Source organism: Chlorocebus sabaeus, chromosome 14 (genome assembly GCF_047675955.1).
Source record: "Chlorocebus sabaeus isolate Y175 chromosome 14, mChlSab1.0.hap1, whole genome shotgun sequence".
NCBI lineage: Eukaryota > Metazoa > Chordata > Mammalia > Primates > Cercopithecidae > Chlorocebus > Chlorocebus sabaeus.
The window spans coordinates 5,888,892-5,910,629 of record NC_132917.1 but is presented as its reverse complement, the minus strand read 5'-3'; the positions used below and the strand labels follow the sequence as shown (position 1 = coordinate 5,910,629).

Sequence of the window (21,738 nt, the reverse complement as noted above, 5' to 3'; positions counted from 1 at the left end):
ATCATACGCTCCCCAACAGGACCCAAAGCACCACCCTTTGTTTCTATGTTGAGACTTCCTTGCAATTCCCAATCCAGTCCTATAGCAAGAGAGCCAATCTCCAAGAAGCCAGTTTATCCCAGTCACTGGGGCTGTATCCAAGTGAGATGTGGGAGCTGTCTCACCTGCTAAGAGCCCCATGATCACAGACACATCACCTGTTGGCAATGACCAACAGATAAACTCCCTAGTTGAGCTTTCAATTCATGGTTTACTCACTTATTCATTCAACAGGTATCTACTTTCTGCTTCTGGTGTGTTACATATTGTTCTAGGCACTGGAGGTTGTGCAGTGCATGAAACAGACACGCATACCTGTGCTCAGGCAGCTTACAGTCTAAAAGCAGAAAACAGACTATAAACAAATAAAGAGCCAAGCATACTGCAAGTTAGATAATAATGAGGGCTATGAATACAAATTAAAAGGGAAGTGGGATAGAGTATGTATGGAGGAACACAGGAGTTACAATTTTCAACGAGGTGGTCAGGAGGACTTACGATACAGTGACATTGAACAGAATCCTAGAGGATGTGGGAGAGGGACAATGCAGGGAGCTATGGGAATAGCATTTCTTGTGGAGGAAATAGCAAGTGCAAAGGTCCTGTGGCAGGGGAGTGCTGGGTGTGCAGGGAAAACCAGACACTAGAAAGAAACGGCAAGTTCTGGCAGAGCAAAGGCATGGGGTCTCAAGCTAACTTCAACTAAAGAATAAGTGTTCAATATCACAGGGCTTTTGATGTGGTTGTTTTAATCATAGGGGTCTGGTGAGAAAAGGTCCCCTCGTATCTGATGTGGTGGAGTGAATGAGGGGAATTGCTACACGGGTGTGCTTCTTCGTCAGGAAGTCTCCCCGGGTTCTGTGGTCTTAGGCAGGGCAAAAAGATGAATAAAGCACAATCCCTCCCTGCAGGGTCTCATTGCTCAATGGAGAAGGGGTCCAGTGAAAGAACAATCACGGCATGAAATTACCAGTATTAGAACATCAGCCTAGAACCAGGTAGTCGAGAAGCCTGTGGAGGATGTGATCAGGCTGGGCTCAGGCTGCTCTCTGGAATTCATGCCTGAGGCGTGAGTCGAGTCTCCTTACACACCCACTGGAGAAAGGTAGTTTTGCCTTCCCCTCCGTTTTCTAAAGACTTGCTGGTGGTTCTACTGACTGTGGCTGAAAAATTGCTGGCTGTGCAAACTCTGCCCTTTAAGCTGGAACCCAGGGCCTCCTGTGTGTACAACTCCCCCAAAGGACTCCCACAGATTTACGTGGCTCCTCTCCCTGTGTGTCTGGGAATGACACACACCAGCTAGCCTGAGCCGGGTACAGCTCTTCAGCTAGGATTATCTAACCAGCCCCTCACTGCCCATTCCTTCTTCTCAGCTGCACCCCTGGAAAGCAGGATTTTCTTGCAAAATAAAGAAACAATAGTATGGTAATCAGAGTGGTCTGGGCTCCCATAGGCTGTACCAGGGAAATCTCTTGGCAATCCTGACCCTGGCAGACAAAATGAGACAAAGGCTGTCTATGGAATGGGGATGTGTTCACCACCTGGGATTGTAAGTGTGGCTTAGCAATGGGGAAGCTCTTAAGAAGAACTGGATCCTTTCAAGGGTAAAGTCATCAGCACCCACTACACCATGATTGCCAAGTTCCCAAACCAGGAGAAAAATTGGATCTGGAATTGTTACTGGACCTCACTGCTATGAAAAAGCATTACTAAATCTCTACTCCATCAGCTGGGGAGAGAGAAGGAGAAAGGAGACTGATACTCAGGGAGAGCCTGCTGGGTACCACCCCACATGGCCCCGTCTTGGACATTATAGGTACTATCTCGTGAAATTTCACCACGACCTTCTGAGCTAAGTTTTCTTGAATTGGAACACCTGAGTCTGGGGATGACCAGGACTTTTCCAAAGCTCTGATCCACCCGGGCCTCTGCCCCCATGTTTGGTGGTAGCCCCCAGGACACAGGTGAGACTCTGTGATGACTGCCCATGCTCACCCTGCAGAGAGTCTATGCAGGGGGCTGCCAACAGTTCTTCCAGAGGAATCCAGGCCACACCCATACAGGGGCACACATGCACAGCAAATGCATAACGAGTTTTCAGATTTCCTGAGCAGAGTCCACAGCTTTTTTGTTCTGTGCCACACACTCAGTGCCTCTCACAGATGGTGGTGATCCAGTCTATATGTACACCACTCTGTATTAGAGTCTATGTACAATAATGTGAATAATGAAAGCATTCTGAATAGATGTTAAATAATGTTCGCGTGAACTCAACTGATCAACTCAGTCAGTGCCCTGTGTCTGCATTGGCCTTTAATTTCCCATTTTGTATCTCTTTTGTTTAACTATTGGCCACTGTCTTCATTACAGATTATCAGCATAATGCCAAGTCAAAATATTTGGAATGATTAATGTTCATGTGCATCTAGGTGGATCTTACTCCTGTTTAACGTGTGTGTGTGTGTTGAACATTTTTAAATCATTAAGGTCTGTTCAATACTCAGTCATTTCTTAAGATCTTAGGCTATTTGAAAGACGTGGATTCCCAAGGGTATTTATTCACCTGATATAAAATTTCCCTCTTTTCAGTCCCTTCTCAACTGTCACCTATGATCAAACTCCATCTCCCTTACCTGGCTTCTCTAGCTCCAGATGACTTCCCCATCACCCAAGTTGCCCCATAAACTGCCTATTAAAACATATTCATTCTTTAGGTCAGGACTAAATGCTGTTCCTTCTTAGCATCTTCCCAGATTTACCTGCACAAGAAGGGGTACCTTTCTCTAAATTCCAAAAGTACTTTTCAAATGGCTGTTTTCATCAATGGCACATGTCTATTATACCCCCTTGATGATAAACACCTGAAAGGAGGGTCCATGCCTTGGTCAATGCCATGGTCCTATAACCTCTAGGAGAAGACTTTGCATAGCCCACAAAATGAGGAATCAGAGTATTTCTTCTAGAGGATCCTAGAGAACAACACGAGAGACTCACTAGAATTCACAGGATTCCCCAAGAAGGCACCTGGTTGGCTTTCTTCCCACTACTTTTGCTTCTGAGAAAATGAGCCCCAAGGAGAGTAAATTGCTCACCCTCTTTGGGGGAAGCTAACACAGAAAAAACTTCAGAGAAGAAGAGAAAACTTTGAGTTGCGCCTTGAAGGACAACTGGGAGTCCTCTGGGCTGAAGCGTACTATAGGGATGGGTGAAGGAAGCACTGCAGGTGGGGCCGCTGAGAGGCTGCTGTTGTGGGACTGTGGGTTGTGCAGTTTGGCTACTGTTACTTTATGCATTGATTCAGCAGATATACCTTGAGTCACTTTAAGTATCCACTACAGATATGCAAATGGTATCTGTGAGATTGACACTACAGAGGTGAGGTCACGTTGACATGTAGGGTGGTGTGGGGAGAGCAGGAAGGCAGAGAACATGGGTTGACAGGCAGGTGAGGAGCAAATGTGGAGGGCTGCTACAGGTAGGTCATGGGCAGTTAATACTGACAATTCGACCTTTATGTAATCCACATGAATGTTTAGAAAAAGCTCTCTCCGACGGCAGTGCACGATGCAGAAGAGTGAGAGAGAAACTGAGTTGTTCATACAATAGGATTGCCTCCAATTGGTGAACACGGAGAAAACAGAAGCAGATTGCAAGGGACGCAATTCAGAATGCACCCCCTCCCCCCGCTCCCTCTCTACACACAAACGTTACAGTAGGACTGTGGAAAACCTTTCAGTTAAGATCAAGTAGCATACAATATATTTCTACTACTTTCTCTACTACTATGTCTGAGGGAAGATGAGTGGAGAGAAGAATGAAGATAGAAATAGAGAGACAAGCAAAACAACAGCATTTGCCCCAATCTGCCCTGGGAGATGGAAGAAATGGGGCAATTTACCAGAGCGTCTCTGTCCACTGGCTGGGGCTCAGCACCAGGTCCCAGGGCTAAGGGAGGCTTGGGCTTTGCTGGAAGAGAGCTCTACCCCCTGAGGGCAAAACTGGACTTCCATCAGAGTCTAGGCTAAAACAAGCAGCTCCCCTTTGTGGCTCTGAATCTTTTTTTTTTTTTTTTTTTTTTTTTTTTGAGGCGGAGTCTCGCTCTGTCGCCCAGGCTGGGGTGCAGTGGCCAGATCTCGGCTCACTGCAAGCTCCGCCTCCCGGGTTCCCGCCATTCTCCTGCCTCAGCCTCCCGAGTAGCTGGGACTACAGGCGCCCGCCACCTCGCCCGGCTAGTTTTTTGTATTTTTTTTAGTAGAGATGGGGTTTCACCGTGTTGCCTAAGTTACTTCCCCAGGTGCCAGGTCCCTCATCTGTGACTAGGAAAAATAAATTACCTACCTCACAAGATTTGTGAGAATTAGAAACTCCGTGTAAAGCAAAGGACATCCAGGAATTATAATAAGTATTACTGCTATTATTACTATAACCACCGCCACCATTATTAATACTACCGGTGATCACAGCCCAGAATCCCACCAAGAACCTGGCATCCGAACCTCCCCTTGACCCCAGTAACCCATCTCTCTTTCTAAATGGCTCCCTTCATGCCTGCTGTGGAAGTCTCTTCAGAATGTGCCTTGAGCAGGAAGGAAAAGAAAACTCAAGTCTCCACATCTCCTAAATCGCCAGTGTCCGACGTCATACCAGGAATTCTCCCTTACTGTTTACCTGCCTTTCTGTCTTCCCACCTCACACTCAGAGAGACAGGCACAGGAGGAGGATAGGTACTGGGGTCATGTCCCTGGGAAATAGCTAGGCCAGGATGGGAACCCAGGTCTCCTGCCTCTTGCTGGTCCACACCTGAAGGTAACACTCACCATGTTGGGAAGAAAGATGGAGACCCAGGTGTCTGGATGGTGGTTAGAAAAGGCTGATCTACATTCTCACTCCTCTGTGACCTTGGGGACTAGAACTAAACTTGTTGTTCCTTGGTGACTGGAACTCCACAGCATGGAGATTTCAGGCCTGGGTGCACACATCCACCTACAGAAAATACCGAAAGACGCCATTCTACCACTTCAAAGACCAGGAGAGAGTCCCGGACACAAGGGACTTCTCCCAAGAACAGCTTGTGGGACCATCCTGGGTGCGTGTCTGAAACATTTTCGTGACATGTTGGCCCTCCCTTCTTTCCCAGGTGGACAGTAACTGGGCAGGATTACTTTAGAAATAAAATACCTGTTTGTTCACCGACTATCCATCCCGAACCTCCGTGAGGTTATAACGTTCCCAGGTAGATCTCCAACCAAACACTGAGCCAGGAGAAATGAGTAAAGGACATGAAAATGGAGTGAGCATACGATTCCTCTAGATGAAGTATCGTGCACAGACTGAGGACAGATAGGGTCTTGCTCAATGCATAAGCTTGGGAGTCAGCAGAACTCACTTTGAATCTGGGCTCCGTCTCTTGCTACCTCAGTGGTCTTGGGCCTGCTGCTTAACCTCACTTGCCCAGTGTGTCACTGTCTGTCTATTGAGAATAATAAAAGTGTTCAAGTACAAAACCACTCTGAGAATTAAAACAATGCCACATGCAGGTGAATTAGAGCAGTGCTTTGCGTACCTACGTGTTCACAAAGTGCCTATTACCATTATTTTATTGAATAAATAATCAAATATATTAATTAGAGCAATTGAATTTAATCTGAATTTTGGCCTGAGTATCTAGAAAAATTAAACCAGAAAAAATTCAGATTTCATCCCCAGATTAAATCCTCAGATAGGCATACACATTTTACAGGAAGGAAGTTGAGGCCTAAAGAAATTGAACAATTTGGCTAAGAACACATAACATCCTTGGAGCACAGTTGTTAGATCACAAGAGCCCTTATCTTTCACTGTGCCCATTTGTTTATTGTAGAAAGTAAACATGTTTAGTGGCCAAGAAAACATCCTATTTAGGAAAGATATTCTGTGAAGGGCTTGCGAAAGCTAGGTGAACTCTCCATTTTTAGCTACAATTTTACATTTTTCAGTGTAATAATTTTATGCTTGTCTAATTAAACAAACTAGTTCATGACACGCAAGGGTAAGGCGTTCATTCAATTCCTGCCTGGAACTGTTTTCAGGGTGTTTACCTGGGAAGCCATGTGTGACTAAAGAAATCTCCCAACGCAAAGGTGTAGACTCAGGGCCCAGTGTTCAGTGCTGCATTCCTCCACTGGAATCCAAAATCTCCAGGTCCCCAATGTTTAATTACTGCTTGCAGACTAATATTTTGGGGTAAGGACAAGGGTGGGTGGGGAGACTGGGGGACTAAGGGACAGGGAGGTGGGGGGCTGGGGTTTCAGTTGGACAGATTCCCATCCCCCACCCACGCTGCTGCAGGAGCCAGCAATACACTCAAGGCACAGAAGACAAAGGGAGCAAAGCTTCCACCCAGAGTCCGCATTCCATCAGGAATTTGCAATGAAACTTTCACCTTTTCCAGCAAACTCGGTGTATTTGAAAGATTTAATTTTCTCCCCACCTCCTCCTGGCCAAGCAGGAAGAAGAATTGGAGAGCTTCTTTTAGCACAGAGTGTAAGCTGGAAAGCCCTTTCTGAACCTAGCAATTGGTTTTTGTTTTGTGACCAGTGACTGCCACAAAAGGGGGACCTACCCCCAACCCAAGTATTCAATTAACCCTGTGTGTGACAGGCAGAGGATGGAGGCTGGTTCAGGCCCCATTCATAGGATTCCGAGGGGGGCTTTTCTGAAGGATTCTTCTTAACAAAGGTTGCCAAACTAAGTAGCTTTTTTGTTGTTGCTTGGTTCTGGCCTATTGTTACCTCTCAAGCGACCTTTTCCACTTAATTGGGGCTTTAGAATTCCACGTCTATTGTATCTGGAGATAAGAAACACCCTGCTTAGGAACTCTGGAAGTTTATGAATATAAGCATTTCTGCATTGGGTGATTCCAAAGCTGTTTAGCTATCACTCCTGTCCATTGACATAAGTTACACTGATAAAAATAATCGTCAGAAAATAACAACCACAGTGATAATGAGTTTCCACATATTGAGTTCCTATGAGGTGTCGGGCGCTGTAATCTATGCTTTGTGTGTTTTGTTTCTAATGTCGCAATTAACTCTGCGTGTTACAGACCAGGACTCTACAGTTCAAGAAGAAAGAAGCCACACCACACCCCAGTCAAAGCTGAGGGCAAACGCTGGACCCTCCCTCACTGCCGGGCCATAGGACTTTATTCACAGCACTTGGGGCTCTGCTTAGTCAACAGTTCCGCTGTTTTAGCTCCCTGACTAGATTGGAAACCAGAACTGTGAACAGAGAAAAGATTAAAGTGCTTTTTGTATACACAGTTAAAAATGCAAATGCTTAGAGAGAACAGGTAGAAAATATAAATGTGTGAATTGGGCCTAGTGTCAGATAACAGAGAGCAGTGAGGCCTGAGGAAAACAGGAACAGCATACCTTCCAAAGAGGCTGACCTTCACATTGATTTTATATATATACACACACACACACACACACACACACACAATCATCACTAAGCCAAACTCAGAAAATAGTTCTATGTCTGTATTGGTGACTGGACCTCCCGGTGGAGAACATCTGTCCTCTGTTAATGATACCAGGCAGAAGTCACAAACTTGTAGCCTTCAAGCCACGTTCCTTCCACAGACATAGTTCTTTGCTCTGTACAGGGTTTTAAAGGTCGAGAGATTCCTTGTCTGAGATCTCTAGCTTCCTGTGGGACTCTAGACTATGTGGCATCCCCAGGCCTGTGTGTGTCCCCTGGCAATGATAAGCCATCCAACTCAGACGGGGCGCGTCTCCCTGCTGCACTGAGCCTGCTACTCCACTCCTTGTGTCAGCTGCCTGGCCTGTGTGACTCCTTGGGTTTGCCATGTCTGTGTCAAAGGGACTGAGTTTCCCAGGACCATTTTTCTTTGCTCAGCTCTGGGGTGAGAGGAGCCCTCACTTAGTTCATTATACAAATATATACAGGCATGGAATTCACAAACTGAGGGTGTCACTGTCATTCATCTGGCAAATACTAACCTGTGACCCAAGGCCATCAAAGCACCTTTTTGACAAATTTTATGTACACACACACACACACAAACACACACACACACACACACAAAGGCACCAGCCATAGGCAGCAGAAGATGTTGCTCATGACATCCTGTTTGCAATAATGGTCAAAAGCACGCACATTTTATATTTAAAACATATTACGAATAGGTGAGTAACCAAAATTAAGATGGTGAATGCCTGCAGTCATCTTTTTAATGAAAAGAGACAAAGAGAAAGTTGTCTTTTCTTGGCGAGCTTGTTCAACTATCCAGAAAATTTCTCCAAGAAAGCTTAGAGAGTCCATAAGTCATGGCACTCAAGCTCTCGTCTAGTGTGCGGGATATGAACTCCCTTACCCTTCCTGAGTCACCTTCAGAGAATAGAATCATGTCTTAGACTTAGAGGAGTTTCATACCTGTTAGCCACTTAATCAGGCATTTGAACAACTTAATTGAACCTGAACATTTTATATCATTATATAAAGTGAAATATTCATGTTGCAGTCAAAATACTTCAAATAGTCCTAACCTAGCCTTTTAGCAATCTCATTAATTAGTAAAATGGACAAAAGCTACAAAACAAGAAACTAAACAACAATAAGATACAAATAAGAGCATGCATACATAAAACCTCTGTATCAGTTGAAGTGAAATCTACAAAATCCTTGTTATAATGCCATGTCCTTGACTTTCTTTAGAACTCTCCAAATCTTCACTCAAATTCAGGTTGCTCTTAATTTACATATGTATATTTAACCAGCTTCCTCATTCATATTTCTAGTTCTCTCTAGATTAGAAAAAAATATTCCCTGAGAAACATTACTATTATAGGGAAATGCACCAAGAGCAGAAGAAGTAAGAGATGACAACTGACAGAGAAATAAAAAAGATAAAACATTGAAAACTACCAAAACAAACATAGAAATGCTAAAGATATGGTAACCTGGGGCTATTTGAAAGAGCAGAGAAACTTCACTGTGGAATTCCAGAAGTATCACTGTGCTACGTCACAATATGCATTGTTTGCTCTTCTTAAGGAGAAAGAAAATTATGTAATAAATTTAAAGGATCTGCATACAAAATGACCTAAGTATGAAAAAGTTAAGAAGCCTAAAAGATGAATGCTCAGCCTTCTGGGCAATTCGCATTCTCACATTGATTCATTGCTTCCTGATGGTCTCAAATGCCTGACTCTGTTTAATTTTAGTCATTGAATCACTTTTGTCAATAAAACCATGAAAACTGTGTGAGCCCTGGCATGGCATGGAAGCCAAGATTCAGCTTCTTGCAGCCCTGGACCAAGATGTAGAGGTACAGGCTCTGTGGTCACTCTGCCTGCACCCTGCATCATCTCAACAGTGAGCCAGACTCAGATTTGCAAGCTGAGCCTGTGTTAGCCCTCTCTTCCCTGCTTGCTCCCAGCCATTATTTCTAATCAATTCTACCTTGCCATCCAGGGACAAAATGTGAGTACAAAATGAATCGGGATATGGTGGCTACCTCTTTACAAATAAGGAAGCATACACACACTTCTGTGCTCACAATCCACAAATGACAAACTCACTCTCTCTACTACCTTCCAGCTAATCTTACAGATGATAAGTCCTGTTGGATAGAGAACATTTTATTCAAAATCTGAGCTTATGGGTGCAACACTGAGCTAGCTCATGTCTTCCTGTCTATTCTCTGGTCCCACGCTGCCTGCTTCACCTCTTTCTGCTGTTGTGTAATTGTCAGCTACCGGTAACAAGTGGGAAGTGGAGAAGGAGAGAGAGGGAGAAAGAAAATAGGGAATGGGTGAAGTCCATTCAGCAAACACGTGCTGAGCCTCTGTGCTCACTGCTGGGGAGAACGAAGTATCACCAGGAAAGGCTCAGCTTGGCCAGTACCCTGGATGGAGAGGTGGGTGTGGGTGCCCCTAGTGTGGGATGGTCAGAAAAGGGTGGGATGAGGCTGGACTGAGATAAAAGGTGCCTGAGGCAGGTGCTCCTGCTCAGCATCATCCAGGTCTGGTCTGAAGGAGAGATGGGAGGTTGGGGTCATTCCTGGTAGAAGAGACTAGAAGCAAAAGCAAAAAAGTAAGGAGACAGGGTAGAATTTGGCACCAGAAGTAGTTGGCTGCAGTTTAAGGCAAATTTGGACAGAGATCTAATGTCATTCACAAACAGACCCCTCCCAACAAGATGGATTTGCAAGACTCCCTCTCCTCTGGAGGGTCACTGGGCAGCATTTTCAATGGCATGAAAGGTTTTCCCTTACTCACCAAGACCTTAGATCCATTTGGAGGGTGGAGATTGATCCCTGGACAGATAAGGAGACCAAGAATTGGAGGCATTTTCTTACTTTCTCAAGGCCCTAGACCTTGTGGACTACAGAACCGGAAGTTAAAACCAGGGCATCTGACCCCAAGTTCTACACCTTTTCAGGAACCCTAAAACTCAATCTTATTAGATATAATTTGTTATCTATGTTCACATGCAATAAGAAAATAAGACTAGGCTTAGGACAAGAAGCAGTACCCCAGGTGCCAAGGGTCGGTTTCAGGGTTCTCTAGAGCAAGAGTTGGCAAACTTCCCTTGCCAAGGGCCACAAGTGGGTGTGGACGTGGGTGTGGGTGTGCTCCAACGAAGCTTTAGCTACAATAGAGGCAGTGTTGGGCCTCTGCCTGTGGGCTGCAGTGGGCTGACCCTGGCTCTAGATTTGCTTTCCCATGCCGTTGGAGCTCTTTGTGTTGGGGCAGGAACCCAGAGAAAGGCTTCAGTTGGGCAGGTCCAGCTGAATGTCAGGAAAAATCCTGTGTGGGTTTCCCAGGGCAGTTCACGTTTTCTTGCCCAAATGTTAGACACCTTGACTATGCAATGCCAGATTTTAGACACTGCTCAGTTTACTGTGATTCTGAAGATGGACATGGGACACAGGCTCTGTGGAGGATGGAGGTGGCAATAGATGACTTAGGGAGGCTTTTGACAGCCTTGTCTGTGGCGGGTGGGAACCGCCTATCACAGAGAAGAATGCTGAGCCCAGACTGGGCCAGGACCAAGGAGTCATCCTAGGAAAAGTGCTGATGCTTCACATGTGAGGAGCACGAATGTGGACGAGCCCCTGAGGAAGGAGACAGGCATCCAAAAACAGTCAGAGGAGACAGCTGTCATGTGTGTGCACAATTGTATGCAACTCTTTATTGCAATGTGAATTTTGAGGCAGGGAATGCCAAAAATGAGGCTTGAAAGGCAAGTGAGGACCAGGACATGCAGCTTCATATGCCATGTGAAGGACTCTGATTCTATCTTAGCAGCAAAGGCCACTGCAGGGCTGCACCCTGAAGCCTGCAGCCACCAACCGGGAGCTTCAAAGCTGGGCTGCTGGAGGGCCCCTTAGGAGTGACTTCCAGTCAGTGCCAGGGCTGGAGCCCAGTTTCTCTACCAGTGAATGAAGGAATCATTTCTACCATCCCAGAGGGCTCTTCTTGGACGGAGCCTCTCCACTGATATAGTTATAATATTGGCTCTCCCTGGAAGCTGCTCTCTGGCCTGGGTTCATGCCAAGTCTGCATGTTCAGTGCCCAGCTACCCTGTGCCAGGCTGATTAAAGAAACCTGGCCCTAGCAGCTGAAGGCTATGCCAATGGGACAGCTTGGCCTCCTCATCCCTTGTTCTCTTGGGGAGGAGAATGTTCTATCCTATGATGACCACTGGGTCCACTCTGGGCACAGATTAGGATAATCTGGGAACAAAACAGGACCCATTCTTGGGCACATCCCAGACCAATTTAATCAGATCTTTGACAAGAGGGCCCGGCATCGGTTCACACTGGACGATGCCTGTGTGCAGGCAGGATTAAGTGCCACTACCATTGCTGTGCCAGGCTCCCTGCCAGGAAAGTAGCCAGGCCCCCAGGCCTTGCCGGAAGTTCCTCTCTTTACCTAGACCTAGCTCTGCTTAACCCAGGAGAGTAGCGTGTGGGGGCAACACCAGAGCTTCTCTGACTTCCTGGTGCATACAAGTCACATGGGTCTGGAGGTGGCGCCTGAGAATCTGCGTTTCCAGCAAGCCTGCAGGGCACACTGATGCTGCTGGTTCATGGACCAAACACTTCAGTAGCAGGACAATGGGTCAGCACAATCCTCCTGGCAGCAGTGTCTGGTTCCAAGTGTATTAAGATTGGGCCTGCTCAGCCCTGGGGGTTTACCCCTGCTGCTTAGCAGTCCACTGTGTGTACCCCACGAGCATCTCTATTCAATTTGTGAGCCAGAACGTGGAGGAAGTGGGAAGTTCTTGGGTCTGGAAGGCACTTCAGGCCAAGTGAGAGACTTGAGAAGTGGAAAATGGGAAGAAGAAGGACAGGAGCCACTGATTCTAAATATGCACCAGAAGGGACTGCAAGATGTTAGAGAAGAACATGCCTATGGGAGCTGGAGAGCCGGAGAGCCAGGACGGTTTCCTGGAGGAGGTGCAAGCTGATAGGTGGCCCTGAAAAGACCAGTTAAATTAGATCTGAAGCCTCCTGCAGCCGCCAACATGGAGCTCCAAAGCTGGGCTGTTTTGGAGAAGACAGAGGTGAGAATAGAACGGAGAAAGCTGGGGGGCTCAAATCCCATTCTCATGGCCTAGCTCAATTTCACTGTCTCCTTTTGTATTTGTTTATTTGTTTATTTATTTATTTTGAGACTCAGTCACACTCTGTCACCCAGGCTAGAGTGCAATGGTGCAATCTCGATTCACTGCATCCTCTGCTTCCTGGGTTCAAGCGATTCTCCTGCCTCAGACTCCCGAGTAGCTGAGATTACAGGTGCCTGCTGCCATGCCTGGCTAACTTTTCTATTTTTAGCAGAGACAAGGTTTCACCATGTTGGCAGGCTGGTCTCGAACTCCTGACCTCACGTAATCCTCCTGCCTTGGCCTCCCAAAGTACTGGGATTACATTACAGGCATGAGCAAACCACCTCTCCTGGCCTCCTTTTGCATTTATTAACATGCAGCCTTTCTTCTGGGGTCATAGCTTTTGTTGCACTACACAGATTTCATATTTTTTATTTCTAGCTCCTACTGTTCTGACACTATATACTATGTACTTCTCTATCTAGATTTTTGCTTGTCTAGGCTGTACACTATGAGATGTCCTTCTCTTCCTTTACAGCTTGACAAACTCCTATGCATTCTTCAAAACCCATTTTAAATTATATCTTATCTCAGTACTGTTTCCTAACCATCTCCCTCAGGCAACATAAGTGATTTTTCTATCTATGTTTCTGCAGCTATCTGTACTAGAGTCCTTATTTTAGAGCATGCATAGATTAATTATTCTGTATTTGTGAAAGCACTTTTTAAAAAACAAAAGTAAAAACGGACTGAAATAATAAACACTGAATTTTTTTTCTGTAGTAGGGTTACATTAAAGTAGATTTTTTGGTAAAACACATACTATGATAAATGCACAATTTGTTATTATGGGCCAATATATTCTAACAAGATTATATATTATAGTAGCCATCAAAAATTGTCTCTACCTGATATGGACTTTTGACAGTAAAAAAGGAACAGAAAGAGAGCGCATTAACATACAATAAACACTAAGTAAAAATAACTTTAAAATGAAAGATATCATCATAAAAATATAATGCTTAAATTGTGTTTATGAAAATGACATTTTAGAGCAAACAAATTATTCATTGCCTAATTCATTTACTCATAATACAGATGTGGAAAAATTTCTTTCATTTTTATGTTAGCGTTAGCTGAATTATTGCAGTGTATCCAAAAGCATCCTCAAGTTACATCATATCACATGTTACGGTGATGACATCTCTTCACATGAGCTCATTTTCTTTTTTAATTATGAAAAGATTGTGTCTGCTTGTCCTGATTTTGGTTTTGCTGCTGAAATCAGTATTGGCTTTGCATGTTCCAGCTTTAGTCAGTTTCTGATTTTATGATGGGGAATTTCACAACCTTCACATCATCTCTCTGAATTTCTTCCTTTGAAATATTTACAAAGAATTGAAGTCTCTAATGGATACCCACACACTGGGAAAAGCCAGCAACAGAGAATGTTAACTTCATCTTTAATTTGCATACAGTAGCACAACACATGGCACAAAACAGGTCACTGTATGTTGTGGCATGTGCGAATGCTTGTTCTACACATAGAAAGTGTTCTTAAACTCCAGTGATAAACTGTGCAAAATGGAAGGTAAATAGTGAACGCTGTAACGCTAGGGGAAGAGGGGCAGAGGAGGCTTCCTGGCAGCCTAAAGTGGAACCACGGCCGCTTCCTAAGGAAGGCAGAACGGCAGGGCCTGGAAGGAAAGCCTGAGAGAGAAGCCTGGGGCAGGAACGTGGGGGCGGTGGTTCTGACTGAAGCCCACCCACCTCAGCGCCGTATTTCCGAGTCCATCTTCTTGTTTCCAGCACAGAACCTGGGCCCTTGGCAGCCCCGGTTGCAGCCAGCCCTGTCCCCTACGCTCATGGCCAGGAAACCACTCCTGCGAAAGCTGACTGTGTTTTGCTCTAGGCCTGGAGAAAGGTGCTTTTTCGCTGACTCAGTAACTCGGGTGCAGCCCTTCTCCAGAAGAGTCTCCTCCTCCCCTCGCTGGAGCCCCTCAGAGTGTGGTGCATGGAGCTGCTTGTTTATGGGTCATTAAAGGGGTGGCTGGGGGCGGTGAGAGGAGTTGGGGAACTTGGGTCTGAGGGGTGAGGAGAGAGAACACCAGCCTCCAGCTTATGACCAATTCGAAAGCGAGGCATGGGAGCTCTGCAGTTACAGGATGGTGTGTCTCCTCTGCGGATGAGGGGCAGTGGCTCTGATTATTCCAGCAGCATAAATTCCATCCTCCATGGCCACTCAAATACACAGGCAGCTGAGACCCGTGTAACCGCTCCTGAGGCTTCCTCCAGAGCTGGTGCAGCACTCTTAGCAGGAAAAGATGAGCCAGGAGGAGTGGTTTCCAATCCTAGTTCCACCCCTTAGGAGCTGCGGGACCCTGCCTCATCTGTGGAGTGACGCAGGCCCCTTCCTCACTGTGCTGGTGAGAGGTACGCATGCTGCCGGCAATCTGCCTGAGTGTTGGGTTATTTGAATTTCAATTTCTCCCTCTTGTCTACTTTTTCTCCTGAACAAAGTAGAAAATGAAGGACAAACAGATTGGGTGTTAAATTCTCACGTGTTTTAAAAATGGTAAGGCTTCTCTTTAATTTTCCCTTTTCCCTAAACAGGCCACCACTCACCATCCCGTCACCAGCGCCATTCAATTCTGCTGTGACCTGTGGCCTGCTCTCCACGCAGCCCCTCCCAGCTGATTTTTCCAAGCCAGTACGAGGCACCAGGGTGTTCTGCCTGAGCCTTCACAATACCCTCCTCACCAGCCTCACTGCTGCCATTCCTGGCTCCACAAAATCTGCGCTTTCAGAGAAGCCAGTGCGATCTTCCCACATAGAAATGAGAGCACGGCACCATCCAGCTGCAAAACTCCCCAGAGCTTCCCAGAACACTTTGAAAGAAATACAAAGCCCTTGCCTGGCCCTGCCTCTCCCTGACCTCAGCCTAGCCTGGCTCCACACCTTCCTCTTAGCCTCAGCCATGGGCCACACAGGCTGGCCTTCCTTCTGTTCCTCAAACAAGCCCTGCACCGCCTACCCCAGGACCTTTGCACCAGCTCACCATGGCTTGAGAGGCTCTCTCTTCCAGCCCGTATTCTCCTTCACAATTCAACCAAATCCTCCCTTCCTAAGTAGCCACTTTGATAACTTAGTCCCAATCCAGCACTCCCCAGTCCTCATCATTGCTCACCATTTGAGTTAACACCCATCTCCATCTTGTCTTCTTCATTTTCATTTATTTCTTTGTCTAATTTTCGGTGCCACCTTTCTCTTTTCTCTCTGCTTATCCTCAGTGCCTAGAACGGTGCCTTGCCCAGAGTAGGGGAGCAATCAATATCTGTGAAATGAATGAAAATGTACAGGCAGAGGCAGCACCTACATGTGGCCCTTCATGAAGAGTGTGCATTGTCAATATATTCTTCGTCTTTGCAAATGTAGAAAAGTTCACTGCTGATGCCCTCCCCCCACCCCACGGTAACTAACCCAGCTTCTACCTGCCCCACTGGCCTCTCCTCTGAGGATAACTTCTCATCAGGGTTTCAGATGGCCTCATTTTGGGAGGAACATTTTACTTAGCTCGAATATGTCTCTCTTTTTTATCTGACAATTCTTTATTTATTTATTGTTTTGAGATGGAGTCTTGCTCTTGTCACCCAGGCTAGGGTGCAATGGCGCAATCTCGGCTCACCGCAACCTCTGCCTCCCAGGTTCAAGTGATTCTCCTGCCTCAGCCTTCCAAGTAGCTGGGATTACAGGTGCCTGCCACCACGCCCGGCTAATTTTTGTATTTTTAGTAGAGATGGGGTTTCACCATGTTGGCCAGGCTGGTCTTGAACTCCTGACCACAGATGATCTGCCATCCTTGGCCTCCCAAAATGCTGGAATTACAGGCATGAATCATCATGCCTGGCCTATCTATCATTCTTAAAGCCACCAAAAGGAAAAAAAAAAATGTAATCACTTTTTCATGTCTTCCAGATATCTATCTGTATATATAGAGAGATAAAGACCTTAGGTAGGTAATTTAACTTTGGTAAATAAGGTATAAACAAGATTGTCTCAGCTCTGCCGCCAATCTTGGAAGATCACTTCCCTTCTCTAGACCTCAATTTCTTCAGCCCTAAAAAGAAGGTATTGATACTAGGGGAATGACTGAATGAATTTTGATAAATGTGTACATTCGTGCTAAGGAAGGTCATTAAATAATTTTAAAAAATGAATGACAAGGAAAAATGGTTAAGGTAAATTCAGAGCTCCAAAATATTAATATATTTCAAATGATGTAGATAACTTTAAAAGTATTTGGGAAAAATCAAATGATCAGAAGTACATTTAAATGTTACAGAATTATGTGCGTTTTTTATTTATTTTCCCTTCTTTTAATTCTCTAGATTTTAACCAGTAACTATATAAAATGTTCACAGCACTGCTCCTTTCCCAAATTAATAAACCTAAAATGAGGGAAGTCAACTAGATAATTTATAAGTTCCCCTCTTGCCCTGCCAGTTTGGGTTGTAGCTTTATTGCATGCACTTCTCATATGGGGCTGGGGCAGGGCCAGGGAAGGGACTGACCCAGGCTGGGCCTCTCAGAACACTGCATCCCTGGACCCCAGGGCTGTATTTGGGATGTGTCTGGGAGCCAAACAAGGCCAAACAAAGGACCCGACGATTTAGCGTGAACTTTAGGGAAAGGGGTCCTCTTTTATCACTGGAGTTACTAATGAGAACTGTCAGAGTTCTCTTTGACAATCCATGGAGAGTGTTTGCTTGTACGAAAGAGAACTCAGGAAAAAAAGCAAACTTGAGAAGCAGAGAAAATATGAACAAAAAACAAGACTTATATTTGTTGACTTTATTCAGCCCATGGGTCCAGCTGGGTCACAGTTGTATTTGATCTTTCTGGTCACCTGACCCAATACATTTCCTCTCTTGCCTAAACTAGCGTGAGATGTGTCGGACACAACCCAAAGACTCTGCTCATGGGCACAGTTAGGCATCCATGCTGTTCCAGCTTTGCCTTTGTAGCAATCTCTGCTCAAAGGATGGTCACGTCCAACAGGAAGAACCATGGAGGCTGTGGTCCTCCTTGTCCTGCCGCATGGCTAATTAGAAATACAGCCTGCGTGCACCCAGCCTCCACCAGAAAGATCTCCTCACTACCTACACCAGAGGGCCTCAGGCTTCCATTCTGGGACAAAGTCAGCGCCTTAAAAACCTCTTTGTGTAAATTATCCAAGTCCGAAAACAACATACCGTCATCTGGGAGCAAATCAGTGCTGGAATAAATAATCTAACAATGCAACTGATCCTCACTGAGTGCTTGACCTCACTGTCTACCCCACCATTCAATCTCACTTCCATTGTGAGACCAGGGTTCAGCCTCCACTCCATCCAGCATAGCGCAAACCAAGGCTGGTGCCTTGCAGGAGCCGGGCGCCTTCACCTGTGGGCATCTCTCTCCCTGCAGTGAGCCCAGAGCACCCGTGTCCCCCATCCCTTGAGCTGCAGCCTCCCCGAGACCCCCAACGCTGGTGTCTGGGCTCTGGGCTTCTGCTTTGTTTCCTGGTTGTTGTTGTCATCTAGAGCCACAATCTTCTTAAGGACCATGAAACTCTTGGAAGCCCCCTGTTATCTTCCCAGGAATTGGATATTCTTTCTTCCTCCCCACAGTTGGACAAGGTTCTCCCTCCTGTGAGCCAGGCACTGCACTAGACTCTGAATATATCAGGATGTGAAACCACAGTCCCTGCCTTCAAGGAGCACAGGTGAGTGGGGCAGGGTGTAGATAACGGCAGGACAATCTTACGTGATAGATACAACGCTGGGTGTTTGTCAGGACAAGAGAGAAACACCTAAAAGAGCCTAGGGAGCTGTTTTGAAGGAAGCAGGAGCTCAGCGTAGCCTTAAACAATGAATACAAGTCATTCAGGTCACTGGAGGGGGTGCCCAGCTTAAGCAGAGGCATGAAGATGAGAAATATTGGGAAGCAAGCAGGAAAATACAAGCAATAGTTGTCACGGAAGCAATGAAGCAGGGCATCTCACAAAATAAGGCCAGAAGGGAATATAGCAGCAAGAGAATGGAGATCACGTACTCCAATATCAATGCAGTCAGGCAAAGGAAGAAGCTCGACAGGGCCCCCAAGGAAGTGAGGGAGGCAAGGGAGATTTAATCAGGAAGCTAACACGGTCCTATTTGTCTTCTGGATGTAACTGTTTGGTATTGAAACAAGAAAATCTGCCTGACTGCGAGCACCATGTTGTCTCTTAACAGCAGAACCTGCCCAGTGGATCAGTCATCCTGGAGGTTGACTCCAACTGGGGAAAATGGCTCAGAGTCATCAGAGCCATTTGGTCATCATGACAGGGCTTCAGCCACACTATTCCAAATACGCCCTCATCCCAGAGCCTGAGATCACTCCCAGTCTCCTCTCCAACCCTTAGACCTGTCGCTGGGGTCTGACATCCACAAAGCTAAGGCCACCAGGGCTGGCACCTGCTGAAGTGCCCACCATGAACCTAAGATTGACTCACATCTGCACTGAGTCACCACACAACACAAAACCTGGCTGTGTTCATTTTACAGGGCTCTGAACGGGTAGCTGACTTCACTGGGACTGTAACCTAGATCTCACGGCCTTTCCAAGTTTACATCTGCATCTTATCATCACCTTTTCTGTCTCAAAGCACCGAGTCCATGGGCAATTTTTAGGTGTGTCAAACACCAGGCCTTGTGCCAAGGACTCAGCAAACGAAGGTAAATAGGGCACAGTTTTACCCCTAAAGAGCTTCAACCTGTCATGGCAAATTCATAACCATCTTTTTCAATGGAGAACAGAAACACCAAGAGGTTATGTGACTTGCCCAACACCACAGGGCTTCCTGGTGCTGCTAGGACAGGTTCTGAACTCGAACTCAGCACTCCAGACCCCCTGGAATAGTCCATTGCCAGCATTCCGTGATGAGTTCACAGACTACGGAGAGGAATCACCTCTGGGAACCTGCCCAGCAGACTCAGGGCAGTTGCGGACACATCCGAGAGTCAGAGCTAGATTTCTCCTAAGCTGGATCCTCTCTAAAGCCATCTCCCCGATTTTAGAGGGGGCTTTAAGACCCAGGTGCATGATCAGCCTAGCTCTTGCTTTTCAAAAAGGAATTAGGGAAATGCCGAAAGACTCTTAGCAAATCAATCTGTCTGATAGCAGTGTCCAGCCTGGCAGCCGGACTTGTTCTCATGCACACGGCAGAGACCTGCACCAGACGACCAGCATCCGAACCCCCGGAGCCTCGTCTCACCTGAGCAGGGCTCCCTTTGTCACCGTGTCAGCGGCTCCGAGTCGTGAAGGTTCTGTGCTTCCAACGAGGCTCGTCTGGGAGGCATCGGCACAGCTTTTAGCTTCCTTTAGTGAGGCAGTCGTCAAAGCACTGCCGGGACTGCAGAATGAAATCTGTATTTGAGAACCCTCTGCAGGGCTGCCAGGGGTGCTTGGCACTGCCTGGCGCCACCAGCCGGTCCAGCTCCAGCCAGACTGCTGACCTGGCACTGGCGCTGCATGATATAACTCGCTCTCACGGGGAAGCTTTAACTGTCTCTTCCCCAAGCTCGGAGTCCTCCAGTCTCTGTAGGATGCATCTGTTCTGTGATGCCCCTCTTTCGACACTCCGGGCTCCTCTCTGCCAGGGTTCCAGCCGTTCAGGGACTCACAGCCCGATCCCTGCAAACATACCAGCCAAGAATTCATCATTTTTAGCAAAGTAATTATTAATCCCAAGGCTTCTGTTGAAGTCCTTCTCTTTTATTAGTGCAGCCAATTAAAATATATTTAAGCCTAAAGATATTTATAAAGATTCTAGTGTTTTTCCATAAATACCTACCGATTGAAGTCATTTTATTTTTTAAAAAAGTACAGCAACTATTCCCTTATTCCTGTATAACACGTTGTTCTCATTTAATTTATATGACTCTAAGACTCCATATGGAAAGGATATAGTTGACTGGGGAGACATGGATACAAAAAAAAGTAACCATGTAGGAAATTAATAATGCACATTGGAATATTAATTATGTTGTTGGAAGAATGCAAGAGACACATAAGAGCATAGAACTGAGACTAAGGAGACCTGGAGAGCTGGGTTCCAGTTCCAGAAATAACACTAAATTAACTTTAAAGATGTGTGCAAGTTACTTGGTGCCTGGACGTCAGTATCTCCCTGGCTTTCAAGCAGTTAGTTTGGCTGATTGCCAAAGTTCTTCCCAGCATCACCATTCTAATATATTTTTTTAAGCCAAAACACATATACCTGTGGTTTTTAGAGGAAGTATAATACAGCCATTAGAATCACTGAAGACTCACAATCTTCTAATCCTCACTGCCCCTTCTTAGCTCTGTGACCCGGACAAATTGTCTAAACAGTGGACACCTCAGTATCCCCTCAGTATTACAAGACGGGAGAACATTTACTGTTACATGAGCTGATGCAGTTGCTGTTAAGAATTAAATGAGTTAATGTATGCAAAACCAGCTGGAACATTGCTTCATCCATGATTTTGCACAATAAATGTTAACTGTTAATACTCTATTCAATGGTCCTAATTCTACCACAACTATCTTACTAACTTACTAGCTCACCAGTACTGGAGATGCAGTACTTGTTATATATATGTAGGATTCATAGTCTTCATGTCAAAGAGTCCTGCCAATGCTTTCAAAGATAAGGCCACATCTCTGTGTTAGAAGACAGATTTTTGACTTAGGGTAAAAAACATTTATTGAACACGTATTGTATGCCAGAGTACCCTCTAAAGCATTTTTTCTATATTATCTACATGTTTCAGGGCACTATGTAAACTGTACTCTCTTTTATTAACAATTTAAAATACACTCAATTATAAAACAAGGTGATTCCAATGCATAAAATTTATATACTTTGCCCAAAGCTATGGATGTGGTTAGTGTTAAATCCGGGAACCAGGGAGTCTAACTCAAAGTAATTCATCACGTGAATTACCCAAGCTAAAGGGAGATTCAAGTGTATACTGCTCGGGTGATGGGTGCACCAAAATCTCACAAAACACCACTGAA

The 21,738-nt window shown here is 45.7% G+C and overlaps 1 long non-coding RNA gene across 2 annotated transcripts in view; it reads right to left on the bottom strand.

Annotated features, from left to right (window-relative positions):
- Nucleotides 1-20,246, bottom strand: part of LOC103220893 (uncharacterized) — a 69,174-nt gene extending 48,928 nt beyond the window's left edge. Inside the window, exon 1 of one of the 2 annotated variants that reach the window (XR_012095182.1) lies at nt 19,952-20,246. This is a non-coding gene — a long non-coding RNA (uncharacterized lncRNA). The remainder of the gene's footprint in view (nt 1-19,951) is intronic. The other variant, XR_012095184.1, reaches the window with a different exon arrangement.
- Nucleotides 20,247-21,738: the final 1,492 nt, after the last annotated feature.